Source organism: Mirounga angustirostris, unplaced genomic scaffold, assembly GCF_029215605.1.
Source record: "Mirounga angustirostris isolate CCGP_5_RB_7025 unplaced genomic scaffold, mMirAng1.0.hap1 SCAF_8, whole genome shotgun sequence".
Classification (NCBI taxonomy): domain Eukaryota; kingdom Metazoa; phylum Chordata; class Mammalia; order Carnivora; family Phocidae; genus Mirounga; species Mirounga angustirostris.
This window is the reverse complement of record NW_026991716.1, coordinates 126850927-126873677: the sequence shown is the minus strand read 5'-3', so window position 1 is coordinate 126873677 and position 22751 is coordinate 126850927.

The following is a 22751-nucleotide window of genomic DNA, read 5'->3' as shown; positions in this document are numbered from 1 at the left end:
AGAGTCCATAAGGCCCATTTCAGTATGTTTGGTCCATGTTTTCATTATGGTTTAATGAAATCAATGTTCTTCAAAGCCCAAATTTTAGCCTATATAACAAGATAAGTGGTAGTGACTTAAATTATTACTAATAATTATTACTAAATGCTGACATCTGGAAAGTGTCACCTGAGAAACATGAATGTTTTATCTCCAATAAAAATAGAGTCATTCAAGAGTGAACCAACAGTTAGTCTGATGTTTCTGAATATCTTTAGTATCATTCAGTACATCCATACTCTGAAAGAGATTTCTCCAAAATAAGCAAATGAGTATTTCAACAAGGGGGGGTAAATTCTACTTTAGCTGGTAAAGCCTAACTACCTGGTATATACCTATCAATAATAAATCGATATTGAATAAGTTAATGAATAGATGATAAAGTAGAGAGACTCACTGAAAGCATTTCCTATACCATCTTAGGCAATATGTTATTTTCTAATGAAGTAACTTACTTTATTTTTAATCTGATCAGAAGTCAGTATCTTGATGAAATTGTACATGAACGTGCAGAGTATGCCAGTGAAACAAATACAAGATATAAATTATTCATATTATTGTGAGAATATTGGTTACTTGTAAAATTGTATGTGATATAAATGAACTACCAAAACATATGAGAATCTAAATAACTTGAGAACAGATTATCTAGAAATTCCTTTACTTGAAGAATATATCCTAGATATAGAGAAGGACATATTCTGTATGTATAGGATAATGAAGACACATAGAAACATTCACTTGTGTGGAAATTTACAAAGTGTGATCAGGACATTGTTTTGTTTTGTTTTGTTTTGTTTCTTAATGAGTGAGCACTTCTAAGGAATAAGACACATTCTACCAATAACACTGACCAAAAGAAGTGAAGTGGGGTGGGGAGGAAATAGGAATGGAAGATGTGCTTGAACAGGTTGTACAAGTGATTCTGATGTGCTCCTCTTCCCCTGACTCCTCTCGTTAAGAATTACTTGTTTAGACTTCACTGTACTCAAAATGATAGATGTACTAATGGAAAATTCTGCCTCATCAAGTTTTGGCCTGTGATAATCTGTTATAATTTTATAACAAAGATACTAGTTAATCATCATGCATTTTGAAATATTCATGTACATTTACCATATGTGCAGAAATTCGACTTGTATCTTTATTAGTTGGAAATCAAAATCCACCAGGAAATGAATACCAGTCCTTTCATTTATAACGGTATGATCTTGATGGAGTAACTGAACCTCCTTGATTCTAGTAAAATGGGGATATTTCTACATCTATGGTTCTTAAGAACATTCAAAGAACAAACAAGGAAAGTTTCTGGTATCATAACTGACATATAGTACTTGCTCAATAAATGCTCAATTAAAGTACTTGCTCTTTTGCTAATTTCAGTCAGTTGTCCACAGTAACATTTTAGAAATTCTTATTTAAGAGTTTTCATTCCAGTTATTACATTTCTGCAGTTTGTTTTCCTTTTATAACATGGACTGGGCTGGGGGTCCTGAACACAGCTGGGCCACAACTCCAATACTCTCGTGGGAACTAGAGCTTTGCAGGTAACAATACATTCATCGGAGCTGGCACAGAGGGTGACAAAGTGGCCATTGTCAAGGGCAAGATCAGAGAGGTCAAAGCTCCCAAGCCAAGGCTAGTCTGGCCTGACCAGTTTTATTGCCATCTTTTCCATTTTCCTAATCTTTTCCTTTATTATTCCTTCTCTTCTCACATATTCTGTCTGAAAACAAGCAGGCTCTTCATCCAACAGATTTTCCTTTTATTAGTCAGTTTTTGCGTATGAAATACATGCTGTTTTGACCATTTCCATGTTAATCATTGTTACTGCTCAGCCACTTGGGGTATGGATATATGCTCTTGAAGGACTGAATTAGCCCTTCCTTAGTTGGGGGGCGGGGTGGAGGGAGTGTGGATAGAGAATTTAATTCCTTGGCTAACCCAGCCAGCTATTAGAAGGAAATATACGTCAGGATCAACTTTTCAGAATTTTGTTCAATATCTTTGCTCTGAGTCAAATATTACTTTTCAAATGGAACTTGTTTCTTGATTCTTCCTGGAACCCGTGTCTAGTCCTCAGTCGTCAAACAACAGATCATTGGAAAATTGCTCCTACTCTGTCACCTTGGATTTCTCTTTAACTTCAGAATCAGCTTTTGTGATTGTTTATCCAATTTTCTATGTCTTCCTTTCGCAAAAGGAGGGGGCATGGTCAGATGGATGTCCAACCTAAGGCACAGGGGCAGAAAAAAATGGATTCTAATTCATTCTTTGGTTGCTGGGATGTAGAGGAATTAGACTGCTCTGTGCCTCATTTACGCATCCAAATAATGAGGATAGTAATTTGAATATAACTTCCTTCCTAGATACTTTCCCTAGATGGTCTAAAGGCAAGGGCTATTCTGTCTGGGCCTCTGTGGCCCTGGAAACTCCTCTCAGGAGTGATGTTTAGAGCCCTACAGTTTCATGGTGATCAGCCTCCAGATATTGCCCAAAGCGCTACTTGGTGACAGCCCCAGGGACCTGAAGGGTCCTAGTCACTTGGTGACTGCTTCTTCCCAGCTCATCCTCCAGGGTTGATCCAACAACCATGGTTATAGAAAGGGTCTCTGAACAGATCATTGGCTCTGGATCACTTCCAAAGATAAAGTAGGATTTGGGTTGTTCAGATGATATTAAGATTTGGCATTCCAGACTGCAGAAAAGAAAAGAAAATTCTCATTTTTAGTACTTTTATTATAAAGTGGTAATAACCATGTCAGGATTGTTCTAAGTGCTGAACTGATCAAGGGAACAAACATAGCAGTTTTTTTATAAGCAGTTTATAAAAACTTAAATGAATTGGAGCCAACCTTTAATTCTCTGTGTCTCAAAATGACCTTTTTCTCAGGACTTCGATTTGAATCTTATTCCCTTGTGATGGAAAAAAAAAAAAAATCCTCATCTTCATTCTGCTTTATAAGGAATTTCTTTACCCTTTTCTATGTTTATCACCACATCACTTTTAAAATCAGCTTAGCAGAGCGACCTTGACCTTTCTAATTGAAACCAAACATCGTCCTTTTTATCAGCCGGAGGTTGTAGCTTCTGGCACGGAATTACCCAAGGTGATTTATTTATTTATTTATTTGTTTATTTATTTATTTTAGCGTCTTAAAACAGACTCACCCCGACCCGCCTACCTGACCCGTTCCCAGATAATAAAGAAAAAGCTCATTTCACAATAGAGACAACTTCAAATCTGAGCTGAATTTGCTTGGAGAATTTTTATTGGTTCATATCAGCTCGCTCACTTTACAGTAAATTCCAAGTCTGTGGTCAGAAAACAGTCAGATAGAGGAGAACCTTAATAAAACAGGAGCCAACAGCCCTGACATTCCACTCAGCAGTGCCATGAAAACACAGCCACTAATGAACTGGTCTCGGAATTGTCTTTCTGGGAATGTCTGTGTGTGGCAGAAGCCTGGTTCTTCTGCATAATCTTCTGCACTTTCCTGTGAGGTTGCTGTCCGTTGTCGGCTGTCGAAGCAGGACTTGCCGTGCTCCTGCGCTTTAATTGCTTGTGCAGCAACACGGGCAAATATCACTGTACCATCCCGCTGGCTGACAAGAAGAGATTAAGCTTTATTTCAACGGCAATACATTAAAACTCCAAATTAGTCCATGGAACTGGGGTGACCTCCCATGAACCTTTCCTATGTGACTCAGAAGCGAGATGCGGCCAGGTTGTGGCCAAGATGGATTTGGAGAAAAGGCAAAATGTGACTTTTCTTCCTCCCTGGATTCGGTAGACGCTGCGGACCCAGAGCTATCTGACACAAAGAGAGAAACTAGCAGGGAGTCTCTTAATGTCAGATTACTGAAAGGGCTCGCAGGAAATTTATTTTAAATGAAAGGAATTACTGCTCAGAGTGATTTAAAATCCTCATGGTCACCATGGGTCTCCCCTGAAAACCACATCTCTTTGTTGAGCACTTACTGTGTGCCTTCGCCACCGAAAGGAAAACCCAAGGCAAAAGGGCAGCCTTGGAGTCTTTTGTGCTTTGTTCCTTCCAAGTGGCAGATCGTATTTTTGTCATTTCAGTTCAAGTCTGCCTATTTGTATTAGCATATCATGAGCCTGGTTACCAAGAAAATGTGCCTCAAGAAAAAAAAATCAGAGCGCGTTCATGGTCATTAGGCTTGTATCATGAGCATGAATCAGCAGTTTTTAACCACACAGCTAGGGAAGAAGCAGGCCCACGAGCCAGCAGGGCGCACAGGGCAACTATCCACGGCCTGGGTGAGCCTTGCTGGCCAGGTGCACCAGGTCCCCTGCTGACCACCTGCCCAAGGGGCTGGGGAGACCCAGGGCTCAGAAGCACCTGGTTCCTGCACACCTGCATTTCCCTGACTCCTTCACCAAATATCGGCCAACTGTGAGGGCAGAAAGTCCATTGGGGCAGTAGTTATGTATAGATCTTTGTATTTGAAAGAAACAAAAATGCAGGCAAAAAAGGGAAAATAATTTACACTGATTTTCTTTGGGTGTCCTATATTGTTGGTATTTGAAAACCATAGTAGTAGTATGGCTGATTTATGTCTTGCACAATAAATGCACAGGATTGAAAATGATTTTGAAACTCCTATAATACTAGCAGTAATAAAAATAATTGGCATTCTGTTTTGTTCCCTCACAAAACACCTTTTTTTTTTTAAAGATTTTATTTATTTATTTGACAGAGAGAGATACAGCGAGGGAGGGAACACAAGCAGGGGGAGTGGGAGAGGGAGAAGCAGGCTTCCCGCCGAGCAGGGAGCCTGATGCGGGGCTCGATCCCAGGACTCTGGGATCATGACCTGAGCCGAAGGCAGGCGCTTAACGACTGAGCCACCCAGGCGCCCCCACAAAACACCTCTTAAATCTTCATTAATTACATGGGGAGATGAAGGCATAGGCAAGTCAGGTGGCTTGTTCAAGGCCAGGCGAGTCACTTGATGGTGAGCCAAACCTTGAACCCAGATCTCCTTTTTTTTTTTTCCCCCCGATGCTTTCTTACTTGAGCACAATTAACAAGGCTATAGATCAGAAACTCTCTACCACCTGTCAGCACTTTGGGCCAAGGCTTGCATCTCATGGATAGTCAGTGATCAGGGACATGTGATCAGTTGCCCCCATTATCAGTCACAAATGCCTCAGTGAGCTTCATTTCATCAGACTGTTTTCTAAGGAGTCAGAAAGTCGAGAGCAATTGCTTCTAGGAGTAACACTTAAAGTAGATGGGTAGGGCTGGAGCAGGAACTGGATGGCATTTCAGAGGCACGCCCAGGAGGCATGTGGACACAAGACCCTGGAGTGTCCCTAAGAGGAGCAACTGGGAAGGGAGATGAGCAATGCATGGGCCACACCCCACTTTCTTCCCAGTCCTGCCCAGGCCATCCTTCTGTCTCTGGTCTGTGTGGGGGGTGCTCTTTCTGTTGCTCTCTATGTTGATTCTCTAATGCTGACAACTCCATGCTGATGGGATTATTTTGATGACTCTATACAAAGTCAGAATGTTCCTATTAATGAGATATTATTGATTCCCTGAGCGTATTGGGTATATACTTCTTTCTGCCTTGGGGCTCCTTAGAGAAGTGAGAGTTTTATTTATTTTCATTTCAAGTGCCTATATTTTGGGTCTCCTCTCAGGATGAGCACTGACCACCAATGTGCACCACTATCAACTACTATATTGAAAATTGTTTTTGTTACATTTCTTTTTCATTTTAGAAAAAATATTAATATTTTTATATACCTCAATAGAACTATTAGAATATCCCCTCAAGATAGTATAACCCTCTTGGGAAACCAGATCTCTTACTGGTGAAGACAGAAATAAAATGTGAAGCTCAATCACATATGCCTTTTTCTTGGCTCTAGCAGCAAAGCAACTTCATAAAATGTGATTATAAATATTTGAAAATGTTCTTAAAAGTGGAAAAGTTGAAATAAAAGTTATCCAGAGGGGTGGGGGGGGACACATTGCCATGATTTGTGTGCATTTCTTAAATGGTTCATAAATTAGAAATTCAAGCAAAAATATTTGTTTCGATGCTTGTTTGTTTACAAAATATTTTTGTCCAAAATAACTTAACAGGAACTATCATTGCTTTCTTCCCCTCAAATCTAATTTAAAATTTAAAAACCTGGTACCACCAAGTAGGACTCGTCATCATAAATGTAAGAGACTTGGGGACCAATCATTAATATACCATTTCCTCAAAACTTACTTGTAAGCACACATGTGTACCTGGCCAGGTGTGCTGGGCGGGGCAAAAATGTGAAGTGAAGTCATGCTCTCTCTGTGTCCCATCCAGTAGAGCTCTTCCCTCAGAGCTCTCTAGCTAAGGGGGTATAGACACACTCACTAGTTTTGAGGGGGCTCTAAATGGATGCCTAGCTTGGGCAAGCTCTCTCTCAATGTGAAGTCATGTCGCTTGAGCAACAGAGAGGATTTTACTTGAGAATGTTTGGTATCCTCATCTAAAATGTAAAACTATTAATTATATTAACCTCTTAGGCCTAGAGTGAGGGAAGAATGCCAGCATGTGTGTGGAAGCCCCTCATAAAGGTACAGTGCTGAGCAACTGTCAGCTCTCTCTTTTCTAGCTGGAGGATTAGGAGGTCACCATGGCACTGGTGGGCTACTCCACCCTGATGGAAATACCATACTGATCCAAATATGAAGGAATTCTCAACGTGAAGATCAATTTAAACATATTCAATGAGTGCATGTGGTTTTCGTATACATATCTGTTGAACTACTGTAAAATTATTTCATTTATGTAGTGGTAAATGAAAGCATCAGAAAATCTGGGATACCATCCACTTTCTTCCACAAGGTAGCTGTGTAGCCTTGCATAAGTCACTTAACCATTCTTGGCCTTGTTTTTCTCATTTATAAAACATAAGATTTGGATTGGGGCACATTTACAGGTTTTAAAGCCATGAAACTGAAAGCAATGTGATGAGCTGACCTTCTAAAATTCAAAAGCTAGTTCATTTAATATAGGTTAAGCCCTGATAATAATCCAGATAAAATTGTTCAATTCAGCTTTAATTTCTCAAAAATCATGGTTTCCCAATCAGGAATATGAACCCCCTCAGAGGAGAAGAAAAGGCAGAAGAGGGCCATAATATCTTGCTATGCAATCCACAGGGAAGACATACATTTTGCCTGAAGAAACAAATGTTTTATTCAAACAGCCCTGTGCACATCTGAGGAGCACTTACCTTGGTGAAGACGATGAGGACAATGTAATTTAGAATTTACCTTTGAGAAACAACTTAGCACTTGAAAAGAAATGGAACCTCCAGTCAGGAACATTAGACAGAATTTAAATGTTAAAAAGGAAAATGTGATTAAGTATCCGTTATGACAGGGGCCTTGTTTCTCACAATTCTATTGGTTGAATTCAGCATCCCCCCTTGGAAGTGTGTCTTGTCTCCTGTCTCTCAGCCATACATAGCTCAACATGTGGGAAGAATCAGGGAAGATAAAAAGTAGGAAGGGGTGTGTCTACCCACTGTGACTTGGAGATGCAGGAAGAGCAGTTATTAACAATCCAGTTACAAGACAGAGTTGGAGATCGTCTTGGAAACAAAGACTTGAGGTTGAAAGGAGCCCCAGTACTATCCATCTTGAATAGCTGAGATGGCCATCTACGCAGAACTCCACACCCACCTTTGTCATCATCACTCCCTGGGTAATTTGGGAAAATGTAGTATTTTATTCTGTGTTGGTTAAATTCTTGTTTTTGGTTTTGGTTTTTCAGTGGAGAGAGGAATGATAAAAGATAGGAACAAAAAAGTAGTAAATCATTTAGGAAGAAGGTAGAGGCTCTAGAAATAGTCTTTGTGGAAAGAATATCATATGATATGTTTACAAGAAGGTAAATTTTGTTGCAAGGGAAATGAGGAACGAATCAATATGAGGTAAAAGAGGTGCCAAATCATAGGAAAGAGGAGAGACAGAGACATATTTTGGACTTGTCAAAACAACTCATTATTGTACTCTCTATGCCAAGGTCTTACAAGTCAGTACATTTATTTCTGTTTGCTCTTCAGAAACTATTTAGTTTCAGCGCTCATCTCTCCCTACAGACAACACTGCTTTATTTCTAAAATACTTATGGTACATACTGTACAGATTATATTATAATTGGGCATACTTTCCTAAGTAACTGACTTTTTGATTTCTCCGATCTTGTCTTATTACATTTCTTTTCCTAGCATTGACTTCGAGATTTTTCCAAATACTTGGAGACACTATATGCAAAGACACAGTGTGTGGTCCACTTAATGTCAAACGCACTTGCTGCCAGAATGATTAAGAGTTAAAAGAAATCGGACACAAAAGCTGACATAGGAACAAATCTCCAACTTGCTTTACTTGAGAAGTACACTGCAGATAAGTGGATGGTATTCTTTTATACAAGTGTAAATGGGTAAGGTACTTCATCATCAGACTGCCTTGTGCTTTAGCGGGTCTGCATCCAAAGATAGCTCTAAATGCACATAAATGACTCAGGCCAGAGAGAATGACAGGACAGAAAGAGATCAGTAAATATCTCAGATAGTTGGTGTCAAAGATGGACATAAAAATTAAGAAGAGATTTAGAAGAACGTTATTAAGGATTAAAACACTGAAGATTCAGAGTCTATATGTTCAAGAGAAAGCCACCTTGGCAGAAACGGTGTCATAAAGGGTAAATAAGAAAAGTCATTTCTCTACATTTGTTGTTGGTGTCACTACATTTTTTTATTGCAGATTGTCCTGAAGGAGCTAAACTATGTGTCTTAACATCAACCGGTAACAAGTTAATAAGACCCATGTCCTCTTGTGCATAGATTGAAGTTACTTGTGCTTCACCAAATTGTTCTGTAGGAAACAGTGTCTTCCAAATATCCTCAGCTTCCAAAACCAAATTGCTGTAAAAAATAATGAATTTAGTGCTCAGAACCCCAACTTTGTGATAACAAGGTTTGCAGTCTTTTAGCCTATTCATTTGAGAAATTTTATTTCCCCTTGTGTGTTGGAAGTGTTTTCAGTTTCTGGGACCTACAACCCTCCAAGAAAATGCTACATTTTAAGAGAGTTTTTGTTTTTTGGTCCACAGACTATTCTCTCTAGACCTTAGACATGTGGCTGGCTGAAGTAGTTTATTCTAGTCAATGCTATGTCTGTAAATAAGTGTGATTGGCCTTTGCTCACATTTTAAAGATGACCACTGAGTACCATTTATGGAGTCTCAGTGGCTGAATACTTTGGTGTTTTTCAGCAACCTGACCCAGGTATCTGATGACCCCTCCAAATGGTTGCTCTACTAGTTACACCTAATACAGTCAGGATACACCTCACTGGCCCTAAACAAAAGGGAACCCAGTGTCCTAATTCCAGGACAGCTTAAGACAACAGGGCACAAACTCAAAGCTTTAACACTACAGAGTTCCACAGACAGAAGTGCTGTCCATTCTCCAGCCACATAACATTGGACTCTGCTTTCTCGAGGACCCATGAGTGCTCCCCAAATTTCACTCTCCCTTCTCAAATATAAACATCAGAATCTTCCTGGAGGAGGTGAGAAATTTTAACACTTTATTCTTCTCTTTGGCTAGGGAATCTTCTCTTTAGGAGGCTTAGATGTGGATTAGTGCACACTTGTATTTTATCATTTCCTTCGAGTCTGAATCTCTATGTGAAGGGGCCAGTCATTTCAAGAAAAAAAAATAGCCCATTCTAGCTTTGTTTATGATCAAAGTCTTTGTTTAGATCCAAGTATTACTGATTTCTGTTGAACAGAAATTTGATTTTCTATCTACTTTGAGGTACCAGAAAGTTTCCATTTCCCCTTTCACAATCCCAAAGCCCTCTTGTTTATACTCCAAAGTATATGTTGATTGAATGAAAGGTAAACTTTTTAAAAAATCTCGTTTTTCCATTACCTTTGTTGTCTGGTTGAGGACAATTACTTCATATATGATTCATTCAGTTCATCTTTCAATATGGGATTCCATCCACAAAGGTTGTAGTGATCTCTCCCAAGGTTATCAACAGAGCCCAGCTTTAGAAGATTATTCCTTGATTCAACACAAAGGAAGAAAACAACTTGTGCTTAGGTATTTAATTCTATTTCACAGTGTATTTCAAAGCTTTTTTTTTTTAAACAGGAATAAGACACTTTGTAAAATAATTTTCAAAAATCTTTATATGTTCTTGGCCATGGGAGATAAAATTGCAGGAAAAGTCTGACATGGAACACCCAAGGGGTAGAGTAGAAGGGGTATAATGTGAAGATACCACAGGATGGTATCATAGGTCTCCATCAGTGCCTGTATTCACCAAACCACCTTAAGTTATCACACAGTCTAAGGAAAATGAGTGAGCTTACTATGTGAATGCAACACAAGACAGTGCCCCAGCTCCTCTTCCAAGAATATTGCTGCCCTAAAGCCCATCCTGTGTAGCAATTCTTGTAACTTATAGCTTCCTCATCTCTTTTTCTGTGTTGTTATCAAGTCATGATAAATCTTCAATTCAAGCCATTTATAAGGGGATAATATCAATAATGATCATATTAACAATACCACTGTTTAAGCACTTAAGCACTTACTATATTAAATGCATTATTAAGCACTTACTATAGGCCAGACTCTGTTAAGTACGTTTTGTGCATTATCTCACTTATTTCTCACAATAGCACTGTGTAAAGGAGACACAATTATTTTTTCCATCTTAATAATTGAGGAAACCAAATCTCAGAGAGCATGATTAACTTGCTGAACGTCACATAGTAAGGGGCATTCCTGGGAGGTAGGTACAGGCTGGTTGATGGGAAAGCCCAGGGTTGGACCCACCATGCAATATCGCGAAAACAGCAAGGAGATATTTGAGTTTTTAGAATCTGTGCACACAAGCAGTTTCATGACTTCTGGGAAACAAAATATGAAAATAGCTTGGCTTGTGCAGGGCAGAAACATGTTTATTCTATTTCCGATGATGTAGGCTGGTGACAGAAAGTAGACCCTGGAGAACAGAGGCGCTTGGTTTCAAATAAAACATCTGCATTAAATATTCAGGTTTCCTGCTGCTTTATGGGAGTACACTACCAGAGAAATGGGCAAGCTGTCAAGGGCTCAGGCTTGGCTTGAACGAATCTCTACATTGGCCCCATTGAAGGCCTAATACACTACCAACTGGTGCCCTCCGGAAGGAGGGCCAAGAGCCCTCAGCTTTTGGGGGGCCATTGCTGTTGCCTCCTGGTTAGAGCATGATGCCAGTCAGACCAGGGCTCTGTGTTGCTGTGAACTGATGTGGGTTAGTTTCATTGCTAATTCTCTGTAGCACCAGTCATATGCGAGGAAAATGGGAGCTCTCAAGGTGAGCTAAGTGCTCGCTGTATCTTTGCTGTCGCTTGGATAGTAGGTGCATTTATTTCCCCTGTGCTATGTGGGCAAGTGCCAAGGTCCAGGCCTCTGGCTAAAGAAACAGAGGGAATCAAAGGGAAATTACAAAAGGGCTGGCTCTGGCTAATGGCTTCTGCTAGCAGATATTTGATCATTCCAAACATAAAGAGGAGGGGGGAAGAGCCAAGTTCATTTTGCAACTGGAGTTCTCTGGGTGTTCAGTGTCTTTGTAATCTACTGTTAATATGATTAAAATGGAGGCGTTTAGACTTAAATGGTTGTTGGAATAAATTAGAGACATCAAAATTGGCAGAGTTTAGGTTTTGAAGAACTCCTTTCTGTCAGCTGTCCCTGAAATTTAATCACTCCAATATTAAGCTATTTTTTTTCATGATGTGAAATTTGGCAGTGAGCAAAATCAACAGGGTCACAGCTTTGAAGAGGAATCTGCTGCATTTTGGCAGAGGAATCATGGAGTTTCTAATTCCTAAGAATACTTCTTCCAAAGGGCCTGAGAAAAAGCAGCTATTAATTATTGAAATCACGACAGAGGGGATAAAAGAGGTTTTTGTATGTGTGTGTGTGTGCATGCGTTTAAGTACATGTAAAAGGAGTCTGAAGCCAATTTGGTGAAACAGATTTCTTATGCAACCCGCTTTTTTTAAACCCTTTTCCATTGGTCTTTCAAAAATAAGAAGCAGCAAAAATTCAAATAGAAAAATGACTTTAAACATACATATCACACACACACACACACACATACACAGAGAGCAGCAAATGGAGGAGAATGTGAGAGACACATCCATAGGTCTATGCATACATGTGCATGGAAACAATGACATTCTGGTTGCCCAAGCAGCAAGCAGAAAGTTACTTGGTAGAGTAGAGTTAACCATGCTTGGGTTCTACATGTCTCAGGCTGTCCTGGGTAGCTTGGATCAAGATCTTTGAAGAAGGCAAATTTGAATGTTTCTTTGATAGTTTTTATACCTCAGACTTTAGGCTTTTTTCTTGATTTGTTTCTGTATCCTCGGACTCTTTAAATCTAGTAGGAAAGGACTGGAAAATAAAGCACTGACTTGTCGGCCTGTGAATTAATGAGAGTTTCTGGACCAGCTGTTTTCCAAAGAACACATCTCCTGTTTTTCCAACACACACACACACACACACACATGCACTGAGAATTATTCAGTGTTCTGTATGTGTGTGTCTACCAGATAGGAAATGGCATTCATTTTCAGGGTGTTTTAAGATTTCCCTGCAGGTTATCCAAACACTAGCTTTAGAAACAAAATACGCAAATGGCCACATTCAAATTGTCTTTCGAATGATGCCCTTGCTACTCATGAAAATAAGCTCTTTTGATATGCCTGGGGCAGTACTAAAAAAGAATCAGGCAGTGATCTTAATGAGAATCCAGTTTGGGGACTAGAAGAAATTTCATATAGTGTGTCTTTTTTCTGAGGTCATGACTTTATCCTCAAGAAGGTTGTAACAAATAATATTTAGGGATGGAAATCACCACATGTAAAATATCCTCTGGGAAGACAGTGTTAGCTTACGTACCCTACTCCTGTTTTTGCTAGGGAAGGAAATGGAACCTTTAGTTCCTATGATACATCAACACTGGGCTTTTCACATGATCATGCAGAAGGCAGAGTGGGCTACCAGTCTGGGGACCAGTTTCTGTCCATTTCAGGCTTCGATTCTGTCTCCTTTGTGACCTCAGATAAGTCACTTCCCCTGTGAAATTAGGATGAACATATTTATCAACCTCCATAGTATTGTAAAGGAAGGAAGATGATTCTTAGATGTCAAAGTATTTTGAAATTAACAAAGTGCTGTATAAATGTAGTCATGACGTTAGGGCTTTACACAGAGGAAAACTAATGCAGAGTGCTCTCCGAGTGAGGAAGAGGCCCCATGAGGAAGAAGTTCCTGAAAAGGCAGGCGGGACTGGCTGCCATTATTTAAGGCGTGTGACGTGAAAATGTGCTAGAAGTGCCTTCTCCATCTCTGTCTCCCAAGTGCCTACTTGGTTTGAATGCCTGCAAGGTCAATTTTAGTGCAACATCCAGCCTGCTGATAGGTGTTGATGTTGTTGCTGAGAAGCTTGTATTCCCCCCACAGATGATCTGACATGCTTTTTTATAGAGTCTAAATTCCTGCTCTTTCCCCCCTTTTAGTGCTAATGTAATGAAAACAAAATTAGGCCATAATGATCCAGAGCCCTGGTTGATTCTCCAGCTGACTGCAATTGAGTCTGTGACCTCAAAATCCATGCTGAGGTCTGTCACTTGTCCCTAACCAGAGCATAGGACTGCAGTGGGTAGTGAGAGAACCTCAAGTACAGGAGATCTTATTTTAATTCATATTCGACCTTACGACCAAAGGAGAAGGGAGTTATTTTCAGGTCTCAGATGCTAACAGGAGCAAGTGAACTTCAGGTTTTTTCTTTTTTTTTTTTTTTTACAATGTTATTAGCTTTTCAAATTACTAGCCTGCTCATCCCCCAACAATCTAGATAGTACTCTTTCTATAAATAGCTTAAATCATTACATTCCTATTTATTCTGTCTCTGTGGTTTTGGGCTTCATCCTCGCCTACTGTGCATAGATTCCTAGGCTCACAGGCAGGTTCGTATTTTTGTCCTCTGGCTTAAGAAGAGCATAAGGTAGAAATGAAGAGGATAAAACTAAGGATTCCCTCTCTACACCCACCAACATAGTACCCCACACGCTACCTGTGCCAGGGGCCCCAAGGGGCCGAAATGAATGACAATTTCATAAAAAATGTGATTGAATTATTAAAAGAATATGAATGATCTAGGTAAATTATAAAACCAAAGATAAATACACACACATATTTATGTGTATATGTGTATGCATATGTATGTATGTATGTATATGCATATATGTACATCCATACTCTGTAACTACAAATATGAATATGTTAAAAACTTTAAATAAAAAGTAAGGAAGATAATGAGTGCCATCTCATGGAGATACCTACCACTACATTTCCCAAATTGTCTCTACTTCAAACTTTTTAAAATGCTAAACCAATATTCCTTGGAGTAAAAATTCTCTTCCTATCTTTCCAAGTTGTTCATCGAAATTATAATGTATACACCACATGAACAGTGCGATGGCCCAATGTGCCAGGATGCACCATAGGGAATGATCTATGTTCATGGAAGTGGGTATTGTGGGGAATCAACAGAAAACTCACTCACTAGAGATCCCAGCTCAGGGAAAGTGTCAAAAGCTGCGACAATTGATGATAATTATGATAATAGACTCTCAAACTCACAGTTTTTTACTGATAATACTGCTTTATGACCCATTGATGTTGCCGCCACCATTCGCTACAATGTGATTCTCTCACATTGTTCACACTCTGCCCATGCACAAAAGCCCAATCAATCCTAAGACATTTTTTTACTTTCTTTCAATAAACTGGCACCACAGTCTGATAGCCTGTCTACACGTAGAGTCCTGTAAGTAGTGGATGCACCGTTGGATCAGTTGCCTGAGATACACACACAGGCAAAACCTGTTCATACTCTGTTGCATCTAGAAATGTATTAGAAGGTGAACTTACTTCTTCCTAGTGCAAACTTGAGCAGGGATATGGGTTCTCATTCTGTGGGGGCAAGAGTTCACAAGAAACAGTCTCTGCTAAATGTTAAATGAACACAATGAAATAATTGGAGTTGATGACTCAGCATAGGGGAAGAAAATACACAAACAGGAAAAGGGTAGCCACATCAGAGTTTACAACAATAAGTGAAAAAAGGGTACTAATTGTAAGAGTAGCTCATGTGTATCATTTCATTCACTCATTCGACTAATATTATGGAGTGAGTACTGTGCGCCTCGTCTGCACTGTGGGTAATGAAAGAGATCAAACGGGCAAGAATTGACAAAACTCCTTGCCCTCAAATGATTTGCATTCTAGTAGAGAATACAGACAATAAACAAGTCAAATATACTCTCGTTAGAAGATGATAAGAACTAAGGAGAAAAATAAAGCAGGTAATGAGAAAGAGGGATCATTGAGGGGGAGAGTGTTGCAATTTTATGTAAGGTGGCAAGGGAAAGACTCAATGAGAAAGTGACATTGGAGTCAAAACTTGGACAGAGGAGAGTGAGCTTTGCAAATACGTGGGGCAGAAGAGAGGGTAGAGCAAAGCGCTGAGGCAGGCTTATTCCTGGCACATCAAGAAACAGATTTCCAAAAAGAAAAGAAAAGAAACAGATTTCCAAACACCAGGCACTGGGCTAGGTTCTTTTGCATGTTTTATCTAATATACCCTCTCCACAGACTGTGAGGTTGAATCTGATATAATCCCATTTCCCAGATGAGAAAACCAGCACACCAAGCAGTTGCTCAATGCACCAAAACTAATAAAGGATGGACTTAAGTGAGCACCAGCCTAGCCCTGGACTTGATGTTTTTACACACTAAGCCCAGTAGCTGATCAAATGGGTCTCTCTTGGAGTGATGGTGGCAGGCTCAGAAGGAAAGGGTCTTGTTAGGAGCAGAATCTGGAAATATCCAAGGATTTCTTTTAATTTTATAAAAAAAAAAAACAATTGGTATTTTCCATACAGACTATGTTTTTTTCGTAAGTCCAGGTATAGAATTTCAGGACATATCCATACCTGATTTTCCATATTTTCATATTTAAATTAGACCTTATAACTAAACTCAAATATTGTAACAATACACAAACCCTTAGCTTAGATTACCAACCCAGTGATGCTCTACCTGGGTTCACGCAGAGTTCTTGAAAGGGAGACATGAAGAAAATAAAGTAACTTTGTGCCCACATTACTATAGAGAAGTTGGCCCTTGTCACAACTTATCAGGTTGTTTGGGGTTTTAGATTTATGCTCATGATAGAGAAGAAGCAAATACCAGCCCAATGGCACATGCTCAGAGCAGAGACACCCAGAGTAGCATGTGGTCTCCATACTTCACTCACCTGCACCATAAACACAGCTCTGCAGGGAGCTAACACTACCAACCATTTGGCTTTGGGGACAGGTGGCAGGCACAGCCACCACCAAGCCCTGCCTACAGCCTGTCCTGCCTCCTAGCATGGATTTCTTTTGCCCAGACATGAGAACAATCTGAACAGGCTAGAAGTAGACTTGTTCACCTGGTGTTGGTGCTGCCTTCTAAAGATTCTGCATATTACACAGCTCTTATTGTTGGGAGGGGGGGTGTGTGGCTGAGATCAACTTTCCGGTGGTCAGTGGGACCAGCACAAATCACAGCTCCTTAAACATGGATCACGTCATCTTTCATGTTGTATTTCCCATCATTCTTTAGAAAGCCCTTTACAATCACGGATTTTATGACCATAGAATAATGTTCTCATTTCCTGCGAGTGCCACCAGGCTGGTCATCAGGAGTATCTGGGCACCTGCTTGCTGACAAAGACACAACCAAATTCTCACATCACAGGTAAGAATCAGTTCAATACTGAAGTCTTTCAGAGAAGATTTAATCACTATTCTGATGCCCCATTTCGATATTTAAAACATCAATAGAAAGGTTTTTGGAACCTAAGTTACATCTCTCGTGCTTTAAAAGTTTCTTTTTTCTTTCCTATTTTTAAAAATAAAGAACGAGAATTTTTCAAGTTAATACATTGACTGCTTGAAAACCATTAAGTTGTCCTAAACAATCTGGTTTCATCTCACAGTGAGGTCTAGAAATCACATTTTACACTCTCTGTTTTAAAAAGTAATAGGTTAGATATATCCTCATCTTCCTCGCTTCTTTTGTTATTAATCATACTTCCCTTCCCTCTCCCTTATTAACCTATCCTTCTTTTCTGGAAAGTTCAAGTCATAGAGCAATGTCCCTAAGACCTAGTTCTTCTTTTATTTTTATTTAAAATAATTTTCATCCCACCTTAGCAGATTCCCATGGTATCATTACTAGGGATCCTTAAATTACTCATTTCCATACCCCATATTGACTGTATTTTTCAAATCCATATTTGATCGATTTTTCTTAGAAAACAGTAGGCATCTGAAAGACAGTTTTTAGTATGTCTGGTATGTAGTTTGTACTAAAATAAAGAGTGTTAAAAAGTCTAAAATCTATCACCAAATTAAACCAACAGAAAAGCATCAGGGTCCCTGCTCAGCGGGGGCCTGCTTCTCCCTCTCCCATTCCCCCTTCTTGTGTGTTCTCTCTGGCTGTCTCTCTGTCAAATAAATAAATAAAATCTTAAAAAAAAAAAAAAGAAATGTGCAAAGGGTCACCAAAAAAACCCACCATATCTTTAATTTGGCAAAATGAGTCCCTTTTCCATGGACACTGGTTCAGTTACCGAAGACAGTTTTCCTGTGTCTCAACTTTTTAATTATTTCTAATCCAAATGAGACATGCCCAGTTTCTTCTTTTGCTCCCTCTATGATTTTTTAGAATCTTCACCTTTTCTGGGGCTCCGGCAGGATTTTTTGTACATTATCCTCCTTAAAATGTGTTCATAGTTAAAGATAGTATCTCAGCGAGGGGCCCACAAGACAAGAGCCCAGATTTCTTCTGTCTGAAAATCACTTTTTCTGTTGGCTTAGATGGTGCCTATTTGTTGAGCAATTCTCTCATGAAACTCATTTATATTGAGCTGACCCATTCAGATCTTTCCCTCAAAAATTCTTTTAAAGCCAGTTCTTTTTTACCCTTAAAATTGCAATCAGTTAAGTTCATTAAAAGGGACACATTTAAAAATCCTTAAAAGGAGAATTTTCTATGTATGCTGATGGAATTTCATCTTATTTGTATTAATATATCTTCTCAGACTTTTGAGATATTTGTGAATCTTGGTGGGGGTGGGGAAGGTAATGGCAGTGAAGAAACAAAATTAGTCATGTGATGCAAGTGATTGAAATTAAATGACAGGTACACAGGGGCTCATTTTACCATCCTGTCCATTTTTGCATATGCTTGAAATTTTCCAAAATAAAAAGTAAAAAAATAAAAATAAAAAATTACCCCCACATTATCTTTTTGTGTATACTTAGCCTTAGCCATCATATTTAACAATACAGCAGAAAATTTGCTCAGTGTTTTGCTAAAATGGACATACATTCTTTCAAAAACATTTTTGTCAGTTAATTGGTAAATTTTTAGAATTCCTTAAAAATTAGAATTCAGCATTAAAAAGCTAACTGAAAAAGAAAGTTTAACAGTTATCAAAATCTCTGTAAGTTTTGCTTCTGATTTTGGCCATCACTTTGTACTATAGAACAGCATTCCCCTGTTATTTTATTGCTGCCATAGCATTAAAATGGTACATTTGTGTATCTTTTGGGACCTTAGTTAATTAGCCAAGCTGAGTCAAAGGGTAGAGAACCCAGGGCATTCATCTATAAGGAGAGCTAAATGTCACTAAGTCAAAGATATCAACAGGGATATAAAAAGCCGAAGAAATCATATTTACTAGAATTCCTCTAGGGAAAATCAGTCAGAAGATTTACTTTGTTAAGACTCTGGGGATGAGTGCAGAGGCTTCCAAGACTCATGCTCAGGTTCTGATAGGAATCTCTAACCTGATTCTCAGGAGAATGGGTTGAGTAAAGGTATGGCATATGCTTGCAGACTGAGTGCTAGGTGCATCTGGGATCAGAACTGAATTACTCAGAAGGGTTCCACACAGCTAGGAGCATGCCTCCTTTTCAGCCCCACCACCAAGAACATATAACCTTTCTCTTTAATAAATGTCAAACAAATATTTTTAAACCATAAGTTTAAAGGGGCAACAAATTATTAGCTGGGTCTCAGGAGTTAATTTGCAAAAAATTAAAATTCTATCCACCTTGTTTGAAAGTGAAAGAACACTTAACTAGGTGATTTTTGCCAAATTTTGCTTCGGGAATTATAATGTTCTGGGATCAGACTCAGACTGTCTGATGTTCAAAGATTTAGGAGGGGAAAATGCACAACAAAAAAGAAGTGAAATGTCGAGGGAAAGGTACTGAGCCACAGCTCAGGAACACCACCAGACTCCTGCAAGGCACAGACAGACTCTGCCTGGGGTGGGGAGGGGCTTCACCAACCCCACGGGGCCAAAGTAGCGACAAGGACTGTTTCCATTATTTTCTGTGAGCACTGTAGACACAATCGCTGTTGATACAGAGAACATCAAATTCAGCTAACCAGCTCTAGGTTAAGAGAAGGTCAAAAATAGTCATGACAGTGGTTAGAAATGTTTAGTGAGGGTTTTGTTTTGTTTTGTTGTATCTTGCAGGAGGCAGAAATGTGAAAGATGTGACCTTGATAGACCTCCACATCTCTCCCATCAGGCTGTGGAAAATTAGAGTCTCCTCTTGTTAAATAGGAAAGGTTAGCATTTAATAGTTAATGAAGGCAAGGGAATCTGAACAGATAAGAGCCGAGTCTCCACAGGCTGCATTTGGACAATCCCCAATCCTCTTATCTCTTCTCAGAAAGTCTGCTGTTTGTAAGATACTGTTTTAAGCAGAGGGAGGACAGGGACCATAGCATATACAAGGAGAACCGCGATCCTTTCGAGAAAGAATGCTAAAGTAGAATATATGAAGTACTGTTCTGCAATGTTACCTGATGCTATAACAATGTAGTATACTTTTTGGTCCTGGATTCAATACACTAATTTCCTGGCAGCTAAATGTTAAAATATTTACAATATTGTGGACATATTATAAGATGCCTGCCTTCCTTCAGTGCATGCACTGTTCTGTAATCTACGTTGTTTATACCCAAGTGGCTCAGAGTACTCACATGGGGAAATGTTCTGAGCTGAGTGAACCCCAAGAGGGAATGGAGAGGGGGTTCAGCTTTCTTTCTTTGAGGCAATCAGCTAACATGGCTTTGGGCTCCGGGTTATTTAAGGACAGATAGTAAAAAAGAAGTGTCTTGCCCCAATTGAACACTCACCCTACCTTTTATGTCTCACTTAGGGCAAATCTAGCCCAACCTCCCCAACCCTAGAAAGTCCCATCAACACAGGTCACAATTAATTCTTTCCATGGAAGCTTTACCCATCCTTCCCTGACAACATCTTCCAGTCACTGGAGACTGATGTAACAAATGCCTCCTGCCCCTGCTGTTTTGGTGACTGTCCAGAACGTAAGCTCCTCTCCCTCTGTCTTCTTCCTACTTTTGACTCCCAAACATGTCTGTGATTTTTTTCCTATTACTCAACTTTTCCTTTCACACCGCCCCCCTCGGCTTTTCTTTGGTGCCTATTCTTATCGTATATCCACAGCTCCCTCTGCCTTAGGCTCCTTCCCTGAACGAATATTCTCTCTGCGTTCTTGCCTTCCCTGATGCCTGACTCACCCTGATAACATTGCTTCCTTCAAGTGGGGGTGACCCAGTTCCCTAACTCCAGTAACTTGGGCAGCATGCTTCTCAACCTCCAAGCTCCTTCTACATCATGAGTCCTCCCCTCTCAGGTAAAAATTCTTGCTCTTTTGAGACTTGGAACGTCCAGCTAAATCACCATCTCTCATCTCATTCTTCTACCAAATTCTTAGGTCTCTCCCTTGTTCTTTGGAAGACCAGGCGTACAACTCATTCTCCTCCCCAAGCTTCCTCTCCATCGTGAGTTACTCTCCTGTTCACATGGATCACCCACGTAACACCCTGAGTCATCAATGCGTGACTCTAAAATCCCATCTTGGTCGCTTCAATGGGCTTTGACTTCTTGCAGAATTCTCTGCTGTCTTCCTATCTCTTATGTGAATTTCCTGTCAGTTCCTACTTCATCCTTATGGATCTCTGTGGTCCAATCAGCACCAACTCCATCCTAAGGAAAGAGAGAGTGAGGTTTCTTAAGAAAAAAAATGTTTAAAGCAGTTTTAGGCCTCCCCCATTATTAACATCCCCACCAGAATGATCTATTTTCAAACAAGGATGAACCTACATTGACACATCATAAACAGCCAAAGCCCATTGTTTACCTTAGGGATCGCTCCTGGTATTGTACATTCTTTGGGTTTGGACAAACATAATGACACATATCCATCATTACAATATCAGAGTATTTCACTGCCCTAAAGGACCTCTGTGACCTGCCTGTTCATCTCTCCCCCCAACACTGAAACTGTTGTAATTCTTGTAGGAGATTCCACTCTGTGATATGTGAATTTAAGCAACTTCCTTCTCCTTTTGATGCTTTTCTTCAGTGTGAAATGGAATAGGTATCACTATAGCCCAAAATGTTGGTTAAAGTACTCTGACTCTAGGGTAAAGTTAGCATGAAAAGCAATTTCAAAATTTTATTTGTAGAGCCAACGAATGAATGCCTCTCATTCATTTTACAGGAATAAATCCTAAAATCTACTTTCTGCATAATTTGATGTATTATAATAGTCTTAAAAATTAAAGTGAGTGTATATTGCTATGTAAGAATTCTGTGTTTCAACTCTATGACTGAAGTTAAAGTGTTTCTCCTGCATTTGCTGAACAAACTACACCCTATTCTCCTTTTAGATACCTAGAATAAAAGAGACATCATTGAATTATAATAACTAATGGGTATCTTCTCCATTATTAACAATTTAATGGTCAAGATTGATAGTTTTTTTTTTCCAGATGAATGGGCTTCAATTTGCCTGCAACACTTTAGGAATGATAATAACAGTCCCTTTGCTAACCATCATACCTTGCTGTAACTCCGAGGATTATGTCCATTTTGAATACGAATAAATGAAGAGAAAATGAGAAACCAAAGCTCACACAATAACTTTTAAAAACAGGGACATCAGCACCTAAACCCTGAACATCACTGCTTACAAGAAGTCAGGTTAAAAAAAACCCAAATGCTATTCCCAATATGTTTTGAGCTCCTGTGTTTCCTCCCCTACGCCTACCAAGTCCCTACCCATTCTTCAAGTCCCACTAACTTGACTGATAATACGTAGACAGTTCCCAGCTGGAGAATGACTTTTGGGGGTTGGGATGGGCCTGTATTTAGGAAAGAAGAGGTGAGGTCATGGTTGACCTTCCAGTGATGTATGGAATGAACTACCTGGAGAGGCACATATGCTATAAACAGTAGGGAGATTCTGAATGGGAGCCATCTCATGAAACGTAGAAGGAACTGGCAAACATGCCAGATAGACTGATAAACAGGGAAGGTGAAGTCATCTTACCAGGAAAGAGGAAGTTAGGGTGACAGATAAGCACAGACTACTGACTTGAAAGCATGTTTTTGCATGGCAGGAAAGTTGGGGAAGAGAAACGCCATCCTATTTCATCTTAGTTGTTTTGT